The sequence below is a fragment of the Suncus etruscus genome, chromosome 7 (assembly GCF_024139225.1).
Source record: "Suncus etruscus isolate mSunEtr1 chromosome 7, mSunEtr1.pri.cur, whole genome shotgun sequence".
NCBI classification, from domain to species: Eukaryota; Metazoa; Chordata; class Mammalia; order Eulipotyphla; family Soricidae; genus Suncus; species Suncus etruscus.
In genome coordinates, this window is record NC_064854.1 from 108,544,785 (window position 1) to 108,565,799 (window position 21,015).

General features: G+C 41.2%; 1 protein-coding gene and 1 non-coding gene across 2 annotated transcripts in view; one reads left to right on the forward strand and one right to left on the reverse strand.

Moving 5' to 3' along the window:
* MAGI1 (membrane associated guanylate kinase, WW and PDZ domain containing 1) overlaps positions 1 to 21,015 on the forward strand; it is a 763,677-nt gene that overhangs the window by 545,895 nt on the left and 196,767 nt on the right.
* On the reverse strand, positions 14,508 to 14,611 carry LOC126015231 (U6 spliceosomal RNA). The gene has a single exon (XR_007498118.1). It is a non-coding gene; the product is annotated as a U6 spliceosomal RNA (small nuclear RNA).

A 21,015-nucleotide genomic window follows, 5' to 3' on the forward strand; every position in this document is an offset into this window, starting at 1 on the left:
TCAGGATTTCCGCTGACTGCTTCAAAGCATTAACCATTCTGTCTGCCCCCCTCTTAGACACAAGCTTCTTTTGGATTTATCTATAACAAATATTCTTAGTTTTGTTTGTTTGGGGCCACACCTGGTAGTGCTCAGGGGCTTACTTCTGATTCTGCTCAAAGATCACTCCTGGTTGGTGATCAGGGATTGAACCTGGGTAGATAGTAGATTGAATCTGGTGTGCAGGGCAAACATCTTAATCTCTGTGCCAACCTAATCTCTTCAGCTGTCTAAATCACTTTTTATAGTTACACGCATTTACTTTTTTGTTTGCTTTGTTCAGAGCCAAACCTGGCTGCTCAGGGCTTACTCGTTAGTCTGTGCTCAGGGACCCCGCCTGTTTCGGGCTTGGAGGACCATATGGGATGTGAGGGATGAAATTTGGATCAGCTGCATACAAGGCATGTACCTACCAGCTGTACTATCCCTCCAGCACTACTTTATTTATTTTTCATCTTTTTTGCTTTTAGCTTTTTCTTTTCTACCATCTTCAAGCTTATGAGACTGGGGCAGTGAGATATGGGGAAAATGAAAGATACAGATGATGGGAAATAGAAAAACCCAGAGATGATGGAAGTTAGGGATACATAAATACACAAACACCCAATTCTTTTTTTTTTTTACACCCAATTCTTAATATAGGGGCAACACACACACACACACACACACACACACACACACACACACACACACACACCCTTAACTTGGTCAGGCTAAACTTCAGATTTCTTTATGGAGCGCTCAGTGGCTTCAGAGTTTCTAATTACAGGCTTTCTGCTCCTAACACTCAGCTTTTGAGAACCCTCTCAGGAACACCATGTTCCATTCCATAGGTAGAACAACCAAATAAAATTATTTAGTTGAAAATCACTTGCACTTCAACAGTTTTGTTGACCTTCCTTATCGGAATCAAAATCAGGCTTTTCTAGTCCTCTGGTGAGCTGCAAATTGGAATCTCATATCAGCTTTGCTTTGGGGAACCCAAAGCAAAATCCTATGGGGAAGATTTTCTAGGGAAAATTTACTCCTCCCCACAGGAGTAAATGTGATATTATGTGCTTTTTGGCTAATGTCTTTCCACACCCTTGAAGGGAGGCTTGCAGTCCGTGTTCTGTTGTCCTCTGCTCCCATAATCCACCTGGAAAAGCATTTTAATATGTAAATAAAGCATATCAAATAATTGCTTCGGGGCTTCCTAACCTTGGGAGATGAATTGAGGGTGGGGGTGGGGGTGGGTCCGATCCCAGTATAGCCGCCTTATGTCCCATGAGTGCCTCAGTCACTGTTTCCAAGGTCTACCTGAACTTGAAATGAAAATTGTAGATGAATCGCAAGAAAGAGCTGCCCTGAGGTTATGAGTTCAAAAAGATAGAAGGCCATATGGGTGTTTTTTTTTTTTTGTTTTGTTTTTTTAAATTTTCTTTTCTTGGTGAAAGAAACCCAAAATTCACTCTGGTTTTATCCTTGCCAAAGAAGGAGTGAAATTATTTACAAAATTCAAAAGGTGTTAGTGCTTAAATCTTTTTCAAAAAGGTACTAGCATGGGAAAACTAAGATATAAGGCTTTAAACTTGAACTGACCCAGGACGTTGCTCCAAGTACGACTTTGCTAAGTGGCCTGTGACAATGACTTAGCCTCCTTGAATCTCAGTTTTCCCTCCAGCTTTCAAAGAGAAGGCAACGAGCTCTTTCTTCTAGGGGGTGGCATGCATGATGGTGAGATGCTTCATTTGGTACTGGTGACTTGGGCCAGAATTAGATTATTTTTAGGCCCCCTTGAAAGCTAAAGTATTAACTTTTATTTCGGTGGGATTCTCAAAGATGACAATAATTGCATTGATATTCATCTAGATATAAAGGTGATAGATTGAAATACTGGGGGTGCTAAATAGTCTGTTCCACCAGAAAAAAGAAATTGGGAATCTCATAATTACTTTTGAATATTTGCTATTCTCAGGGAACCTTCCACTACAGTCAATAGGACTCCCCCCCCCCCCCAATCCATTTGGAGATTTAGAACAAGTGTGTGTGTGTGTGTGTGTGTGTGTGTGTGTGTGTGTGTGTGTGTGTGTGTGTGTGTGTGTAACCTGGGCTTAGAACCACGTGATCCCTCCCCAGCTGGGTGTCCCCCCAAAGCCTGCTTTCATCTCCACCACCAACACCACCACCCCCACTTCCCTACACTCACACCCACATCAGGGACCCAAGACCATGTGGTTCGGGGCGGGCACCCCAAGGGACCTCGCCGCGAGCCCCTGGAGCGTGAATGCATAGCTCACATTGGGGCCCGCCCCGGAGCGGAGCAGAAAGGAGAGAAGCGCAGCGAGCGAACTGGGGAGACGCGGGCCAGCGAGTGGTGTTGCCCGCGGGCCCCATAAAGGGCGCAGCTGCCGGCGGGGCCGCTGCAAGGCGCGGGCATGAGGCTGGAGGCGGCGGCGCCAGAGACAGCGGCGGACTGAGCGTGGCAGGGCCGGGGTCGGGGATCGAGACGGCCTCGGGGCCCGCAGGTAACGGTTTTGCCCTTGGGCTTGCAAGTGACAGCGGCTGGGAAGGGGCGCCGGCAGGAGAGAGAAAGAAGGCGGCGGGGCTGGGCTGGAGAAGAGGGATGGAAGAAGCAGGCTGGTCCAGGCATGGCTTTTGCATTCAAGTTCTCCACCTCTGATCTGTCGCCGGTGCACGGTGCCCGGTGCAGGTTGCTTCCCCGGGCCAAGCGCTCCCGCGCCTGCAAGCTGTGCCCGCTCGTCCTGCCAGCCACCATGTTTTTGCAGGGCCACAGCCTGGGAGCCCGGGCCGGGCCACGAACCAACCGGCCGGCCTGCTGCGGCGCGGGGCAGGTGGACGGACGGGAGACGGCTTGCTTGGCCGGGCGCGCCCCGATCGCCGGCCCCGGTGGAAGATGCTCGCCTCGGTCCCTTCGCCCTCGCCGCCTCCCCTTCCCGCCGTCCCCACTTCCCTGGCCTGCTGCCACTTGGTGAACTGTTGGCTCACACCTCCCTGTGTCTCTCCTGCCTGCCAGTAGCCTGCGTTTTTGCGCGCCTTTGCAAGTGCTTTCTGCCCCCAAATGCAGGACCAGCTGGAGAAGAGAGGGCAAGGGGGGGGGGATTTCCATAGAGATGGCTCTTTTGTGCCGAGTCCCCCTCGTTGGAGAGCCTTCTCCCACCTCCCCATGCTGCCCCTGGGATCCAGACTACAAGGAGGGGAAATAAATGGTCGGGCATACACCCCACCATCGTCTGGGCCTACTGCCTGCCAGCTGCCTCCTCCTCCTCCCTTCCCCTAGTGGGAAGGTCTCCGGGCCAAAGGTGGTTCTGGTGTGGTGAGGGCTCCACCTCCTTCACCTGGAGTGCCCTCCAGTATCCCTCAGCTTTACAGTTGCCATGGCTCCCTTACCCAGTCACCGGAAATACAACTTTTGGCAATCCAGCTTGTCTGCCACCTGCAGTTTCTTGTTGCAGGCCTCAGAGGATGTGGAGATTTAGGTTTCCAGTCTAGGTAGGGAGTAAGGGGGTGTACTGTTCAGTTACTCCTTTTATTCCTTACCTGAGCATGCCTGATAGGGTCCCAGTGATGAAACTAGTTGGCACACACACACACACACACACACACACACACACACACACACACACATGCACAACGCCTCCCCTCAACCCCATATGTGTGTTTCATATGTACCAAGCTGTTCCCTGAGCTGGTCTTTGGTGATTTATGGAGGAGTGAGGTGTGTGAATATAGCTCCAGCTTTTGTTTGTTTGTTTTGGGGCCACACCCAGTGGTGCCCAAGAATTATTCCTAGCTCTGCGCTCAAAAATTCCTCCTGGCAGGCTCAGGGGACCATATAGGAAGCCAGGGATCGAATCTAGGTCCATCCCAGGTGGACCGCTGCGTGCAAGGCAAGGTCCTTCCCCTGTGCTATTGCTCCGGCCACCTACCTTCATTTTAGAATGAACATGGATCATACCAACTCCGGAGAGAGCTCTGTGGATACTTAAGCATTCATCACCTATTCTCAGATGTCACTTTATTTACATATATTTTATTATGCTCTGATGAATGTGGCACCCAGAAGCAATAGTTTATAGGTGACTAAAAGTATACGGTGATGTATCTGTCTGGTGTCTACACATGGGTGTGCTGGGATTTGAACTCAGGCAGTGTGATTCCAGAATTTTCCTGTGTAACTCTGCCTCTTTGCAGGTGGTCTGCTAAACTTCCCCAGGGCTTCATTTTGAGGTTCTCTGAAGTGATTAAAGAACACTAACTGAAACTCTGATAGATGTGGGTGAACTCCTGAATCAATTTGTGTTTATCTGACAGGACCCGTCATAAAGTAATGAATATAATATACTATGCCTAGTACCTAACTTACAAATAGATATTAGAGCATTTTTGCAAGAGCAGTATCATAACCAAATGCAGATTTGAAAGTAGAAGTTGTGTGTGTTTACTTTCTTCCCCATCTCTTAGGAGCTTCATAAAAGGCCTATACTTTTCTGAGACTGTTTTCACATCTGTTTTTCTAAGTGCATAAGTTTGCAACCAAATTAAAAGATGTACTTAAGCAGTTAGCCTAGGACTTGGCACATGAGAAATGTTTCTCTTGTAGCTGTTGTTTGATTCCTATATTGGATTTGGCTTTATTTTGTAACATCTTATTTAGTATAATATCAGACTTAGAGTACTTATATGCGTGCATACTCAGACCAGAACACCCACATTTGAGATTATAAAATCTAGCGAATTCACATTCTTTAGTTAAGTTGCTTCTCTTGGCAAAGCACTCGCTCTGACTTTTAATGGTTTGAGAAATTTTAAAGTTAATTTTAAAAGCTGTCTGAATACCAGCTGGAAGAATTAACACAACACTGAACACTTGCGAGGGAAAAAACATGAATTGACTATGAAATTTCCTTCATAGGCTCTTAAAAAGTGTAATGAATTCTGCTAAACTGTTACAAATAATCCGCTGAAGTTTTAAAACAATTCAAAAATGAGTATCTTCTCTGATGTGGCTTTATAGATGCTGGTAAGTAAAAACAAGCCTATGGAAGGAGCTTTTATTTATTGTGTGGAATCAAACAAAATAAAATGCTGACACAGATTAACATAGTTTGAAAAACTGTTTAGAGTTTGCCAAAATACTTGTTTATAAATGGAGAGGATGAGGTCAGATCAGTGTTTATAAAAAGAGCGTGTTAACTGGAATATGACTTAAATATTCATCAATAAGAGACTCATTAAAGAAATAGTAACATATAACTAAAATGGGGGCGATATATTGGCTTGGAAGAATGAGGTATTGTCTTCTGGAGAGCAACCTCATGATGTCAAGAATTCCATCTCTTTTCATTACACTACTATTACATTATAGTAGAGAGCTTGCTACATAATAGCTCCTCAGTAAATAACTGAACTAATTAATGACGATTGCCTGCTGAGACAAAAGCCAAGTATTGAGCAGAGAGCAGTTAATTGCCAGGTATGTTTTTAAATGAGTGAAGAACATGTCTGTGTGTGTAGATGTGTGGGGGTTGTACACACATGTTTATTAAACAACAGGTGTCACAGGTGTCTGCTGAGGGAGACAGAAGACTGGAGTGAGGTTGTTTGTGATTATTGATTTGTTGTGGTTATGTACCCCTCTCCAAGCATGACGGCCAAAGATCTAAAGAAACCTGATTCCCCTGAGTTTGAACTTAATTTTTTTTTTTTTTTTGGTTTTTGGTTTTTCGGGCCAAACCTGTTTGAAGCTCAGGGGTTACTCCTGGCTAAGTGCTCAGAAATTGCCCCTGGCTTGGGGGGACCATATGGGAAGCCGGGGGATCGAACCGTGGTCGTGATGTTTCCTTGGCTAGCGCTTGCAAGGCAGACACCTTACCTCTAGTGCCACCTCGCCGGACCCTGAACTTAATTTTTATTCTGTGCATCTCATTCTTTTCTTTGTACCCTTTACTATCTCTGTCTTGTTAAAATACCTGTAGCCCTTTAATGATATGATTTTACAGACAGATTTATGGGGAAAAGCATTTATGTTTCATGGGTAAAATTATTCTATACTAAGTGCCACAATGTCCTGCCTGTGGACAGTTCTTGAGGAAGAACATCCCACTTTCCTTTGGCACAGTCTTCATGATTCTTCTACCTTGCTACACAACACAGACAATGCTTCTTCTCAAGAAGCCCATAATTTGAGTTGGGAGCTCTACCTGAAAATCCTCGAGGGTTACTCCTAACTTGATGCTCAGGGCTCTTTATTGACAGTTGAATGAATTTAGATTTGATGTATGTTTTTTTTGTTTTTTGTTTTTTTTTTAGTTTGGGGCCATACAATGTACAAGTGTCTCTCCTCAAGGCACTTAGGGAACAATTTGGTGCTAAGAATTGAACGCTAAACTTTTGAAAAGTATATACTTGAAAACTTTAAGTTCTCTTTCCAGTCCCCAAACTTCATTATGTTGAAATGAATTTGGGGATTGATTTCTTTTTTTTTTCTTTGTTTTGTTTTGTTTTGGGGCCACACCTGGTGATGCTCAGGGGTTACTCCTGGCTATGCACTCAGAAATCGCTCCTGGCTTGGGGGGAACATATGGGACGCTTGGGGGATCAAATCGAGGTCCATCCTAGGCTAACACTTGCAAGGCAGATGCCTTACCTCTAGCGCCACCACTCTGGCCCCATATTTTGGGATTGATTTCTATTCATTTAAATTATTTTTTGGGTTGATTCTAAAGAGTGAACACATGTTGGGGACCACATATTGTTGGCGACCACACCTACTGATGCTCAGTGGTTATTTCTGGCTTTGCACTCAGGAGTTAATCCTGGTGGTGCTCTGGGAACCATATGGGATTCCAGGTAGGGTTCTAACCTGAGTTGGCCATGTGTAAGGCAGACTCTCTGCTTGCTATTCTATTGTTCCAACCCCTGAAGAGTGGACTTTTAGAGTTAAATGCAAATACCTACTTTATCAATTACATCTATATTTTAATATTTGTCCATTCCTGAGGTTAGGGGTTTTTATTTAAGAGGAACATGGTTGGTCACACCTGGCCATGCTGAGGATTTTTTCCTGGCTCCGTGCTGAGGAAGGGACCATTTATGGTAAGAAGATACTTATGGTAAGGGTCAACTTCATACCAGACATTTGAGTAACTTCCTGTACTACCTCTGGCCCCTGAAATTTTTGTCTTTATTTAATCACCCATGACCATATAGGTAAACAAACTAATAACAAATGTGTTACAATCTGGGGCTGGAGTGATAGCACAGCAGTAAGGCGTTTGCCTTCCATGCAGCCAATACAGGACAGACCTCAATTTGAATCCCAGCATCCCATATGGACCCCGGAGCCTTCCAGGAGTGACTTCTGAGCTCAGAGCCAGGATTAACCCTTGAGTACTGCTGGGTGTGACCCAAAAACAAAAAAAAAAAAAACAAAAAACAAAACAAAGTGTTACAATCCCTTTCAGGGACATAGATCCTGATATATTAAAGAGACAGATTGATGTCAGTGTTGGTGAAGTTGGTATTATATGTTAACATGTATAAGATTAGAACTTTGAAGTCACACTTATTTTATTTAATATACAGAATTAACCTCATCTTTTTTTTTGTTTTTGGTTTTTCGGGCCACACCCGTTTGACACTCAGGGGTTACTCCTGGCTAAGTGCTCAGAAATTGCCCCTGGCTTGGGCGGACCATATGGGACACCAGGGGATCGAACCGCGGTCCTTCCTTGGCTAGCGCTTGCAAGGCAGACACCTTACCTCTAGCGCCACCTCACCGGCCCCATTAACCTCATCTTTATATTTATCAAAGGTAACGGCATATCACACTGCCTTTTCTTCTTGTTTCTGTTTGTTTGTTTGTTTTGGGATCAGGCCAGTGATGCTTAGGGGTTACTCTGGGTTCTGTGCTCAGAAATTACTCCTGATAGGCTTGGGGGACCATATGGGATGCCAAGGATCCTGGGTCGGCTGTGTGCACCCAAATGCCCTATTGCTTTGGCCCCAATCCTCAATATTTAAAAGGTTTTATTTTCTTTTATTGTTGGGATCACTGGTGACCATACATACTAGGTTGCAGAGTTCACACGCTTGGTATCACATTGCTGCTATCATACCATAGCATGCATGGAATGGTGTGTCAGGGATTGAAGTTATAGCCTTTGGATATGGAACACATCATGCTGAGTGAAATAAGTCGGAGGGAGAGGGACAGATATAGAATAAGTGCACTTATTCTTTGACATTCTGGAATTAATCTACTATAAGAATTAATTTTGGTGATGGGTCAGGAAAAAATAATTGATAATTGTATCTAATTTTTGGTAATGTAATCGATCAGAGAGAAGCATAAACAAAAGTGCAGTCTACTAAAACGATGAGACATCTGCCATCATTTCTATAATATAATCACTGCTTTATTTTTGCAGCTACAGGTGTGGCATTGCTTTAGGCCTCTGGTCTTGATAACTAAATAGAATATGGAAGTGTAAGGTTATCTCCACTCTTGACAGCATGTATTCTAGAAAGGAGTCATGCTTCCTTGAACTCAAATCATCTGAAGTCTCCTGATAGTCCACCCCCACAATCCCTAGGGACTGTACTTTTCCTTGGTTGTAGTGGTATGACAATTCATTCAGCTACAAAGGTATGTACCTGGTGGTTTTGAAGTATTTGCCTTATTTTATTTTTTTTTAATTAACCAAACCAAGTGGTGCTCAGGGACCACTCCAGTGGTTCTCAGGAGATCTCAGGGATTGAACTACCTACTCTAGCATTCAAAGCATCCACTCTAGACTGTTGTTGGCCCAGTATTTGCTATTTGTTCAAAACAGAAGAACTTTTGAAATCTGAATCATCTTTAAAGTAAACTTAAGTAATTTGCTTGTAAAATAGTTTTTGAAAGAGATTTGGAATACACAAAATACTAGAAAAATTTAAAGAATAAATTTAATAATCTAGGGTAATCACTATTTAGCTGGATAGCTATATTTTCTTTTGAACTGATTTCTAGCTGTATTTTATTTCAAGACCTATATCTAGTTCTATGTTCCTCTCTCCATACATGTACATAATACACATGATACAAAATAATCACGGATTATCTCACAAATATGTAATTTTGTATCCTGTTATTTACATTTAGTATAATATTTTCTTTCACAATCTGACCTTCTCAAAGATAAATTTTATTGTTAGTATCCTGCTATATGAAACCAGAAATATGCTTATTGATTATTTGATCTAAAATGATTGCTTTCCCTTTTTAAAATAATGATGTTCCAGGCTGGCATTAAAGTGCTGGTCTTGCATATAGCCATCTCCAGCTTAATCCCTAGCATTGCATTTAATCCCCTGAGCTCTACTGGTTTTGATCCAACCCCAACCCCTTAAATTAATAAAATAATAAAATAGCAATGATAAGCACATTCATTTTTAATGTGTGTTGAGATTTTTTAAGTTCTTATTTTGTTTTATTTTATTTTATTCTATTTTATTTTGGGGCGGGGGCACACCCGGTAATGCTCAGGGGTTACTCCTGGATATGCGCTCAGAAGTCGCTCCTGGCTTGGGGGACCATATGGGATGCCGGGGGATCGAACCGCGGTTTATCCTAGGCTAGTACTGGCAAGGCAGACACCTTACCTCTAGCGCCACCATGCCGGCCCCTTATTTTTTATTTTTATTTCTACTTGGCTGTGCTTAGGAATTATTACTGACCCTTCACTCAGAAATTACTTTTGGAAGTGCTCAGAAACCTTAGGGTACCAGAGATCGAACCTGGATTGGCCTTATGCAAGCCAACCACCTTACCCCACTGTTCTATCTCTCTAGCCCCATAGATTTCTATATATTCCTTTAGGGTGTACTTTCCCTAAAAGTTCATCATCTGCACTAATTAATTTTTTAAAAAGTGGTGCTTATAGCATGCAGATAAATGTTAGGATTTGGGGATCCAGTTTGCTGCACCATAGGGAGTGCTGAGTCCTTGCTCAGCTCAGCTAAGCTCAGCTCAGCCTGGCTGAACTCTGCACATCTGCTTCCTTCTTTGCTCTCCAGCTGCTACTTTTCACCAATATGGCTGCAATTTACTGTCATCTGTGGAAGAAGGGAGAGGGGCAATTCTACCACCATGTGGAAGGAGGAATTACTATGTATTGATGCACCTATATATATATATATATATATATATATACGAGCAATATTCTACTAAAGTCTCTATAAAGTAAAAAAAAAAAAATATCTTCTCAACCCCTAAAGCAGCCTTTATTTTTTAAAGAGAGGCAAGGTCAGACATGCTGTCCATAAATATGTATTGCTTATGATGAAAAAAAGCTGCAAGATTAAAAATCCTTCTAAATAGAATAGAGCCCAAACAAATCTAAAATGTTAAAAATTTTCATTTCCCCCATTTTTTATTATGAGTCTCTAAATGTTTATTGAGGGCTTCCTTTTGGCAGGTAGTAGAAAGGTAGTTGAACTCAAACAAGTTTAAATTACAGAGTTTGGATGCAGAAGACAAACCCTAATTAAATGTAAAAAAGCTAAGAAACAGTACATGCTGTGATGTAAAATCAATAAAGCCAAATAAGGAGATAAAGTGTAGGGGTCTCTTGATTTTTTTATTTAGTGAGCTAATATAGTAATTAGTAATGGAGAATTCCCATTGGTTGTGAACCTTGGCTCAGGATATTCATTGTTGCTTAGACATCTAACTATCAGCTGTCACTGACTGGGTTGTGGCTACCCCTTGAGTCTATCTGGATGATACATCTGTGATATTTATCTAGTATTGTCACTGATTTTATGGAGCAGTTGCTATGATTTTTTTTTTATGAGCTTGAGGGTAATTATATTACTGGTCTAAGTTCACACAATTCCTAAGTGATAGAGCTAAGTCCAGATTGTTGCAAACCCTTAAATTAAAACCAGCCAATGACCGAGGCTTAGAAGAAGCTTAAAATTAGTTCTTCCCTTGGTTCCTGAAGTTAAGAAGAAAAAGGCAGTTCAGGTCAAAACTACTGGTAAAACCCATTAGTATGTAAACTGTATATATACTGATGCCTGGCTGCTTTTGTTTCCAGAAAGTGGATACAGATAGGATCTCTCTTTATATACTAACTACTTGTACCCAGTCTGCTAAAGTGCAAAGGAAGCTAGCTTTCTTTGTATCTAGGAATAGCAGGGAAAGACTTTTTCTGCTTTGGATCCAAGTTGTCCTTGTCCTGTAGTGATTTAACATATGTTTCCTTACACCCCTATTATTGAGCACATATGTTTTGGCCCAAGATCACAAGTGTGGATACAGGTTAAAAGAATACAGGCATCTTTTTTGTTGTTGTTTGTGTTCCCTTAAAAATGGGGCTATCCATTTCAGATGGCCCATTGGCACTGCTGTGGAGAGTTTTCTGCTTGGCGGTAGTTGGTATGTGTCATTTTTCATAAACGGAAAATATTGAAAATCAAATGGAGAGGAACTTGGCTCTGACTATTCCCCTTTTCATCTGCCTGATTGTTTTCTTGGATTTTACTGTGTCAAAGGGAGACAGTTGTGTGACTTCTCCTGGCTCTTTCCAATCAGAGAATGACATTGAGACTAATTCTTCAGCTCAATTACATGCTTTCTTCGGTAACTCTGATCTTATATTATTCTGACTTCAGTGAGCTTTGGTAATATCAATTATACCCTGTACCTAGCCTACCTTATTATAAATTTGATTAGATTATTTGCTGATTACTTGAGGGGGTGGAGCCTTCTTTCCACATGAAAGACAGCAAGAGATCAATGTTTTTTCACTACACTGTAAGTGTGATAGGTACCTTTCAATCTGGCCAAGAAATTTTCCATTGGGTTTCTTTTATCCCGGTAGTTGTGACATTTTATTGACAATATTAAGAATTTGGAGATGTGTGACATTTATTTTTCCAGATTCTTATTCTGCCTTCAGTTTCATCCTTTTGCTCTAGTGTGTAACTTAGGGGAAATGGCAAAGGGAGAGAAGAAAAATTTGTCATTTCATTGAAAAGACCAGTAACTTCATTCTCTCTCTTCTTAAATGAATCTTTAGATTGTTTGAGGGAAAAACATGGAATTGGAAAATAATCCTAAATCCTAATAGGAATTATTTTCTTTATATTTACTTGTATAACCTAGTGTTTCTTCATGGTAGAATAAAAGGAAAGAATGTTATTTTGGAATTACTTTAATCCAATTCTGACTGATATTTGCTTTTGTTATAAGATGTGTAACAAATCATGGAGAAAATGGAACATGGGACAAAGGGTGGCTATTCTGTTCTACAATGCTAAGTTGAATACCATTGAAAATAAGAGCTTTTTAATATCAATAAGAGTTTTTCAGGAAGAGAAGGGGGAAAGAAATACACAATACCATGAATAAAAGACATGCTTTTGACTATTTAATATTACTATTACTATGTAATATGTATGGTTACTATATAATATATATGGTTATTTTATGGATAATATGTAGTGGAGTATACTTAATACTTGAATGCATGGAATGAATGATGTATGAAGGTAGATATGGTTTCAGAAATTAGGTTGGTTTTTGGTAAAGTGCTGGAATTCTATGCTTGATAATGATCATGATAATAATCAAAGAGTTCATTAGAACTCTTTCCATTTCTATAATGTTTTATCAAACATAAAAAAGAGCTTATTAAATTATCTAATGAAAATATCCAAAGATATTAATTGTTTTTGTGTATTGCTGTAGCCAGATATCCATGTCCTCAGAAGTCACCCTTCCTTCCTTCCTTCCTTCCTTCCTTCCTTCCTTCCTTCCTTCCTTCCTTCCTTCCTTCCTTCCTTCCTTCCTTCCTTCCTTCCTTCCTTCCTTCCTTCCTTCCTTCCTTCCTTCCTTCCTTCCTTCCTTCCTCTTCCCTCCCTCCCTCCGTCCCTCCCTCCCTCCCTCCCTCTCTCCTTCCTACCTCTCTCTTTTAACATGTGGTGATGCTCAGGTGGTGCTCCTGACTTCTGTGTCAGGGATCACTTCTTATCAAATGCAATTTTAAGAGTCTTATAATCAGGGTCACGACATGCAAGACAACCACCTTAACTCCTGTACTTTGGCCTAGAGTATGTTTCTATATTTTAGCTCTACCTCTACTTTTTTTTAATTCATAAGTATTGTTGGGAATAGGTTTTATATAAATTTCTAGGAAGGATAAGCTGTAACAATATTTTCAGGGATCTAAAATATATATCGTTTATCATTCCTATTGTGTGCACAACGTTCCTTAGCAAATCCTATGTAAGAAGTGCTAGACTTAAGAATTCCCAGTGTGGGGCTGGAGAGATAGCATGGAGACCTTTCATGCAGAAGGTCATCAGTTTGAATCCTGGCGTCCCATATGGTCCCCCTTGCCTGCCAGGAGCAATTTCTGAGCATGAAGCCAGGAATAACCCCTGAGCACTGCCGGGTATGACCCAAAACACACACACACACACACACACACACACACACAAATAATAACAATTCCCAGTGTTTTAGGAGTTATGATTCAATGATAACTTGTCTTTGTAAGAATTCACAACTTGGTGGTAATGTAAGATTAGAACAAAAATAGTAAGATATAAGAGTATATATCAAACAACATTAGCAGTATATAAAGAAGATATATAAATAATATAGTTCATTGAGCTGCAGCAATAGTACAGTGGATAGGGTGTGGGTTTGCCTTGCATGTGGCTGTCCTGGGTTCGATTCCTGGCATCCCATATGGTCCCCTGAGCCTGCCAGGAATGATTTCTGAGCACAGAGCTAGGAGTAACCCCTGAGCGCTGCCGCACATGACCCCAAAACAGAAACAAATAAACAAAAGTAATGTACTTCATGCTAGTTGCTTTTTGACACAGTGAATAAAAATTCCAGAATAAGCAGGAGTGGAAACATAATTTAGAACTGACCTTTTTTTAATTTTTTTTTTTTAATTCTCATGATGTGAGCATCACACTGAGTGGGTATGATTCCAGTGCTTACGGCTTTTCTTTTTTTCTATTCAACATGATCCTTGAATCCAAGCCAGCTTCCTCAGCTGCTATTTAACCAGAAAAAACAAATAATAATAATAATGATAAAACAAAAAAAATACAAACTTACAAAAAAAAAAAAGCCAATCCCTTAGCTGCTATTTAACCAGAAAAACAAAAACAAAATACAAACTGGGCCAGAGAGATAGCATGGAAGTAAGGTGTTTGCCTTGCATGTAGAAAGATGCGGTTCAAATCCTGGTGTCTCATATGGTCCTGAGCCTGCCAGTAGCAATTTCTGAGCATAGAGTGCTGCTGGGTGTGACCCCCCCCCCTTGCAAAAAAAAGAATACAAACTAATAAAAAAAATAAAACCAATCAGGGATGATTTTGACTAAAAGCTGTCAAGAAAAATTGATTGAGGTATCATATTTAAGAAAGTTGATCTCTCAGCTGATCTTATTTTTTTTTTAAATATGGAATGCTTCACGAATTTGCGTGTCATCCTTGCACAGGGGCCATGCTAATCTCTGTATCGTTCCAATTTTAGTATATGTGCTGCCGAAACGAGCACTGATCTTATTTTTTAAATAAATATTAATTTTTACTTTGCCAATTATCAGCCATTTTTGTTTGTTTCTTGTTTCCTTGTTGTGAGATGAAACAGCTTTGGCAGAATGAATGATGATTCTTGCATGTCATTAATAACTTTATTCTACTGAAAGAGATATAATAAGCATTTGGGTTACTTTCTAGATTTTTCTTTTAAGGAATCTTAGCTTACAGTAGTAGTGAAGTAATAGTTTTGTATGTGTAGAGCTATTACACTGATCCTTCCATTGTGCTTCAGGATCCCTCCACCATTGTCCAAAGTTCCTTTCCTTTACCCAGTACTGTCCAGATTTAAAGGATTACTGTGTTTGTTGTTTTCCTAGTGTGAAGCAATGTTATACTGTTAGAAATACAATGGAGGTCTTAAGCCATCCTTATGGATTTGATTTCAATGTTTCCTGTTCTTTCCTTATATGAAAGCCACTTTAGGGACTGATAGACACATAGACACAGACTTTCTTCTCTTTCTCTTTCCACTGTCTACATTCTTTTTTTTTTTTTTTGGTTTTGGTTTCTGGGTCACACCCAGCAGCACTCAGGGGTACTCCTGAATCTATACTCAGAAACCGCTCCTGGCAGGTTCGGGGGACCATATGGGATGCTGGGATTCAAACCGCCTTCTTTTTGCATGCAAGGCAAATGCCCTACCTCTATGCTATCTCTCCAGCCCCTCCACTGTCTACACTCTGACACTGATTTCAGGACAGCAAAAGACAGACATCCTATCGTATCACCTGCCTTAAGCTTTTAAGCATCCTCAAAATTAACCGTGATTTTTTTCTTGAAGGAGATCTTCTCTTTGAAGAGTTATTCATGTAGCAGGCTTTTCCCTTTCAGGAAAGGGGAAGATTGTTTTAATGACCTGACCTTGGAAATACCCACTATCATCAGCCTTCCTTTTCATCTCTCAAGTCCTCTTCAAATTCCTGTTAAGGAGTGACAGCAGAATCTCTTGGGGGAACGAGAACAATGCTGAGAGGAGGTGACCTGGGCTGACATAGCCTAGCAGTCCTAAGTATTTCACTAAAGTTATTTTTGCCCTTGGCTCTCATCTTCTTCCCTAATTGAGGGCCATATGGTGCCCTGTCCCCCACATGGAGAATTGGCACTTTCCCTCCATTCAGTCTCTCTCCTTCCTGCTGCACAAATTATTTGCTATGGTAATGGGGTTGAATAAACACCCTCCAGAGGTTTTTGTAGCTTCTGTTCCCTAAAAATCCAAGGTGTGCATTTCCTCTAGATACTGTCAATTGGTGAAGCAATGAGAAAGCCCAGAATAGAAGGAGTGACAGTAAGTGTTCTGTAGGTCATCAGACTTGAATTCAAATCTTGGCTCACTCTTGCCATCATCACCATCATTGTTCTTACTAACATGATAGTGAACTTTAATTTTATCATCACTGTCCTCATTTCCTGAAGTTATCCTAACTCTCCCATCTAGTCTTATGGAACTGAAATTTGAAATGGTTTGGTTACTGAAATATTTGCTCAAGTTATATTGCTTAGGTTGGTTTCGGACTCTGGTCTGTTTCTTTTTAAATCCATACACTTATTAATCAGAGTTCCTTTTAACTCTAAAATGTTATCCAGTATTGGGACTGGGGGGTAGTTGGATCAGAGATCATGCCTAGCATGTAAGAATCCCTGTGATTGGGGCCTGTGAGGTGGCGCTAGAGGTAAGGTGTCTGCCTCACAAGTGCTAGCCAAGGAAAGATTGTGACCGCAGTTTGATCCCCTGGCGTCCCATACGGTCCCCCCCAAGCCTGGGGCAATTTCTGAGCACTTAGTCAGGAGTAACCCCTGAGCATCAAATGGGTGTGGCCTGAAAAACAAAAACAAAAACAAAAAAAGAAAAGAATCCCTGTGATTGATTCACAGTACCATGTGGCATCCCAGGTACATATGGCCTTCATGTACTACCAGCATCTATGCATTGAAATTCCCAGTGCAATTGGCTAAGTATGGCTGGAAGTGGTGACTGGGTCCCATGAACACTGTTTGGGAGAGCCCCTAAAAATACTATTTAGTCTTAAGTTTGCTTTTTGAACTATTTCATATCAGGGCTGGAATGATAATATAGTGGATAGAGAGCTTGCCTTCCATACAGAGGACCCATGTTCAACCCCCAGCACTCTGTATAGTCCTCTAAGTCATGCCTGAGTGATCCCTGAGTGCGGAACCATAAATAAATCCTGAGCTCTGCCAGTTGTGCCCCCATTTACAAAAAAATATCTTAAGCTAACTTAAATATTCCATGCCATAACTTCATCAGTAAGTAGGACTATTCATGATTTTGTATTTCATGAAACCTCCAAAGTCATGAGCTTAGACTAGTAATAGAATTTTTTTTACTAGTATGGAGAATGTTGGATTGGGTGGACATACTTGATGAAATGGTTTCTTAAAGCTTTAATTTTAAAGTTTCCACCTTAAGTAAAATTAGACTAAAAGACTTTCTCAGCCACATAGAAAATTCCATATTCATATCATAGAAAATATTAAGATGTCAGAAAGCTTTTAGGAATAGCCTCTGGACAGAATATTTGGTCTTGTTATAGGCTTAGTAGAGGGCTGGAGCAATAGCAAATTGGTAAGGCATTTGCCTTGCATACTGACTCAGTATCCCATAAGATCCCTTGAGCCTGCTAGGAGTGATTTCTGAGCTCAGAGCCAGGAATAACCCCTGAGTGTCATTGGGTGTGGCCCAAAAACTAAAACAAAAAACTTGGTAGAATCTTACTTGATACTGTTCTCAAGGGGTAGTCAAAATTTTGTCTTTAATTATAACATTGTGACTTACCAAGTTGCTTCAGCCATTAAAGGTTCCAGCACCAATCTGTCCTACCACACATGTGACCTTCCCTCCACCAATGTTCTCAGTTTCGCACCCACCTCCCCAGCCTGCCTCTATGCAGTCATAAGTAAGTTTACTTCATATTGCTTGTTATGAGGGCACGTGGAATTATCAAAAGTGTCAATTGTCATATCTCTCTATGGTGTTTACTGAAGTCATTGTCTAAGGATTTCCTAGATTGTAGTTGATGCTAGTTGAACCTTCTGTGTTATTATTTATGCACACTGAGCTTGGGGTCTTTTATGCAGCTTTCACATCAGATTGGGTATGAGCCTACTGGATTAATTGTACAATGAAATGTGTAGGTGTCAAGGATCTATAAATCTGGAATCATTTGGTGGTTTGGCAGTTTTGATAAGGTTCAGTTGTGCAGCTAGTCTGTTTTTGTAGGAGAGTGGCAAGTGCACTGTGGGCTACTCTGCCTTCTGGCTGAAAGGGGAATCTGTTTGCTTCCATTCTAAGAAGGTCCCAGAGTTGTCAGTCCAGAGCGGAGTACCTGGAAGATTTAGTAGTCATTATGTTCTTTTTTTTGGAGATCAGTGGAGCTGAGCCATTTTTCTGTTGGCGAAATGGCATGTAGTCAAAGTTTTTTAATTTTAGAAAGTGATTTTGAAGGGAAGATGGTGCAGTGACAGAATTTTTTTTTTAATAATTTGGGTGTTTAGTAGCATTTTGAAACTATTTTGGATGATATCCTTATTTTATGATAGTCAAAACATGAAAGTAATGATTGCAGTTTCAAAACTGGGTACAAAAATGAAAATAGTGAGGTTGAAAAAAGATAGCACAAAAAAGGGCGTTTGCCTTTTATACTGCTGACCTGGAATGGACCTGAATTCGATCCCTGGAATCCCAACTGGTCCCCGAGCCTGCCAGGAGCAATTTCTGAGCACAGAGCCAGGAATAACTCTTGAACACCACTAGGTATGGCCTAAAAAACAGCCCCCCCCAAAAAAAAATAAAGAGAAAGAAAATAATGGGCCAGAGTAATAGCACAGAGGTAGGATATTTGCCTTGCATGCTGCTAACCAGGGACAGACTCGGATTTGATCTTTGACATCTCAGCTGATCCCCCAGACCTGCTGGGAGTGACTTCTGAGCACAGAGTTAGGAGTAACCCCTGAGCGCTGCTTGGTATGGCCCCAAAATGAAAAACAACCACCCCCCAAAAAAAGGAAATAATGGATAAAGTCTATTTTCTAAGAATGTTTAGAAAAAAGCCATTTATATCAACTTATTATTTACTCATTTCATGGTATATTAAGAAAAGTGGACTGCATCGTTGACATGCTTAAACCTTGGGAACAGTGAATATGCTTCATTTATTTTTATATTCTGGTTTCTACTGGCTTTTCCTAAAGAAAAACCTCTAATTTGCCAAAAGGAAGAAAATTTAATGTTTAAAGGGTAATAGAAAACAAGGCTATCCATATACCATGTTAACTATTCAGAAATTCTCATTTCTTTTGTGAACCAGTTGCTGATTTAAATGCTGGGAGGATGCAGAGGACACTGAGAAAAGATAATTTTGGTGAACATGTACAGACCATGAAGAATTCTTTTTTTTTCAAGTACTAAGAAGAAAGCTTAGCAGACACTAGGAGAGTAAGCTGGGAGACTTCCTGAATTGGTGCCTTTGGAAAGCAGACTTTTTTGTTTTGTTTTGTTTTTTGGGCCACACCCAGCGGTGCTCAAGGGTTACTCCTGGCTATCTGCTCAAAAATAGCTCCTGGCAGGCATGGGGGACCATATGGGACTCCGGGATTTGAACCAACCACCTTAGGTCCTGGATCTGCTGCTTGCAAGGCAAACACTGCTGTGCTATCTCTCCGGTCCCAAGGAAGGCAGATTTGATTCATGAGAAAGTGACAGTAGTATGGGAATCTGGGGTGGGGTGTGGAGAATGATCTTCTGTAGTGAAAAGGAGAGGAAGGTTAAAAACACACGTGTTGGGGCCAGGAAGGTGGCGCTAGATGTAAGGTGTCTGCCTTGCAAGCGCTAGCATAGGACGGACAGAGGTTTGATCCCCCAGCATCCCATATGGTCCCCCCAAGCCAGGGGCGATTTCTGAGCGCATAGCCAGGAGTAATCCCTGGGCGTCAAATGGGTGTGGCCCAAAAACCAAAACAAATAAACAAAAAACCACACTTGTTATCTTTTCCTCTTTTTTTGTGGGGGCCACACCTGGTGATGCTCAGGAGTTACTCCTATTATGTAAGCTCAGAAATTACTCCTGGCTTGGGGGACCATGGTCAGCTGTGTGCAAGGCAAAGGCGCTATTGCTCAGGCCCCTCTTTTTCTCTTTTATTACAGCTTGAGGTCAACTGGACCCAAATTCCAATTTTGTGTACTTTGTCTTTCTAAGCTTTGGGCATCTCTTATCTAGTTGCTTTGTGGGCATTTTCTTAAATTCATGCTTCAGAATGGCCATGGAAGTCTGAGCTGCCATATTTTCATTGCAACCACTCTTATCAGGAAAGAATGAAAGAGAAAGGTGTCTTACATTTTATGACTTTTCCTGAAAGTCACATAGAATGTTTCTTCTTAGATTTCATTGGTTTAAATGGAGTCTCCTAGCTATATCAGATCACAAAATAAGTGTGTTGTGAATCTATAATATAGGACACTTTCATGTGAAATTAGGAGTTTTGCTGCCGAGGAAAAGGAAGGAATCATGCGTGGAGGTCAGATTGCCACCTCTGCCATTGAGAGCAAGTGCTAGGGCCCGGAGAGATAGCTCAGTGGCGTTTGCCTTGCAAGCAGCCGATCCAGGACCAAAGATGGTTGGTTCGAATCCTGGTGTCCCATATGGTCCCCCATGCCTGCCAGGAGCTATTTCTGAGCAGACAGCCAGGAGTAACCCCTGAGCACTGCCGGGTGTGGCCCAAAAACCAAAAAAAAAAAAAAAAAAAAAAAAAAGAGAGCAAGTGCTAAACTATAGTAAATTTAAAGTCATTGTGAATGACAATTTAAGCATAAAGCCATTTCCCAAAGTGAATGTTATTGTCAGGATTGGAGATGCCAGATCCTGGTGGATTGCCAGGAAAGAGGTAGTAGCAAATGAGGGGTGAGGCTTCTGCTTTTGATTTGTTTGCTTAAAGAAGATAGATATCATGTGGGGGGGGGCTCTATGTAATTTTATTTCTTAAAGAGGGGGAGGCATGGATCAAATACGCTACAAAATCTCTGAATGGGCTGATGAAGTCAGAAAGGAAAGCAATGGGGCTGGTTGATAGTACGAGGATTAAGGTACTTGCTTTTCAAGAAGAAAAAGTATAATACGATTAACTTTCTTGAAGGAGAACGATCATTCTGAATTATTTTAAATGGCCTTCTTGATTTTCTGCATGTATTTGAGAACTGGAGTTAAGGGATTCATATTTTTTTCCCCCTTTCCCCGCTCAGTCCTACTGGAGGCCCTTGGTAGTCCCAGGACTTAATGATTGATGGCAGAGGTAGGAGAGAACAGATGTGAATTTGATGTCTGTTTAAAATTTTAGCTGTTAGAGGAT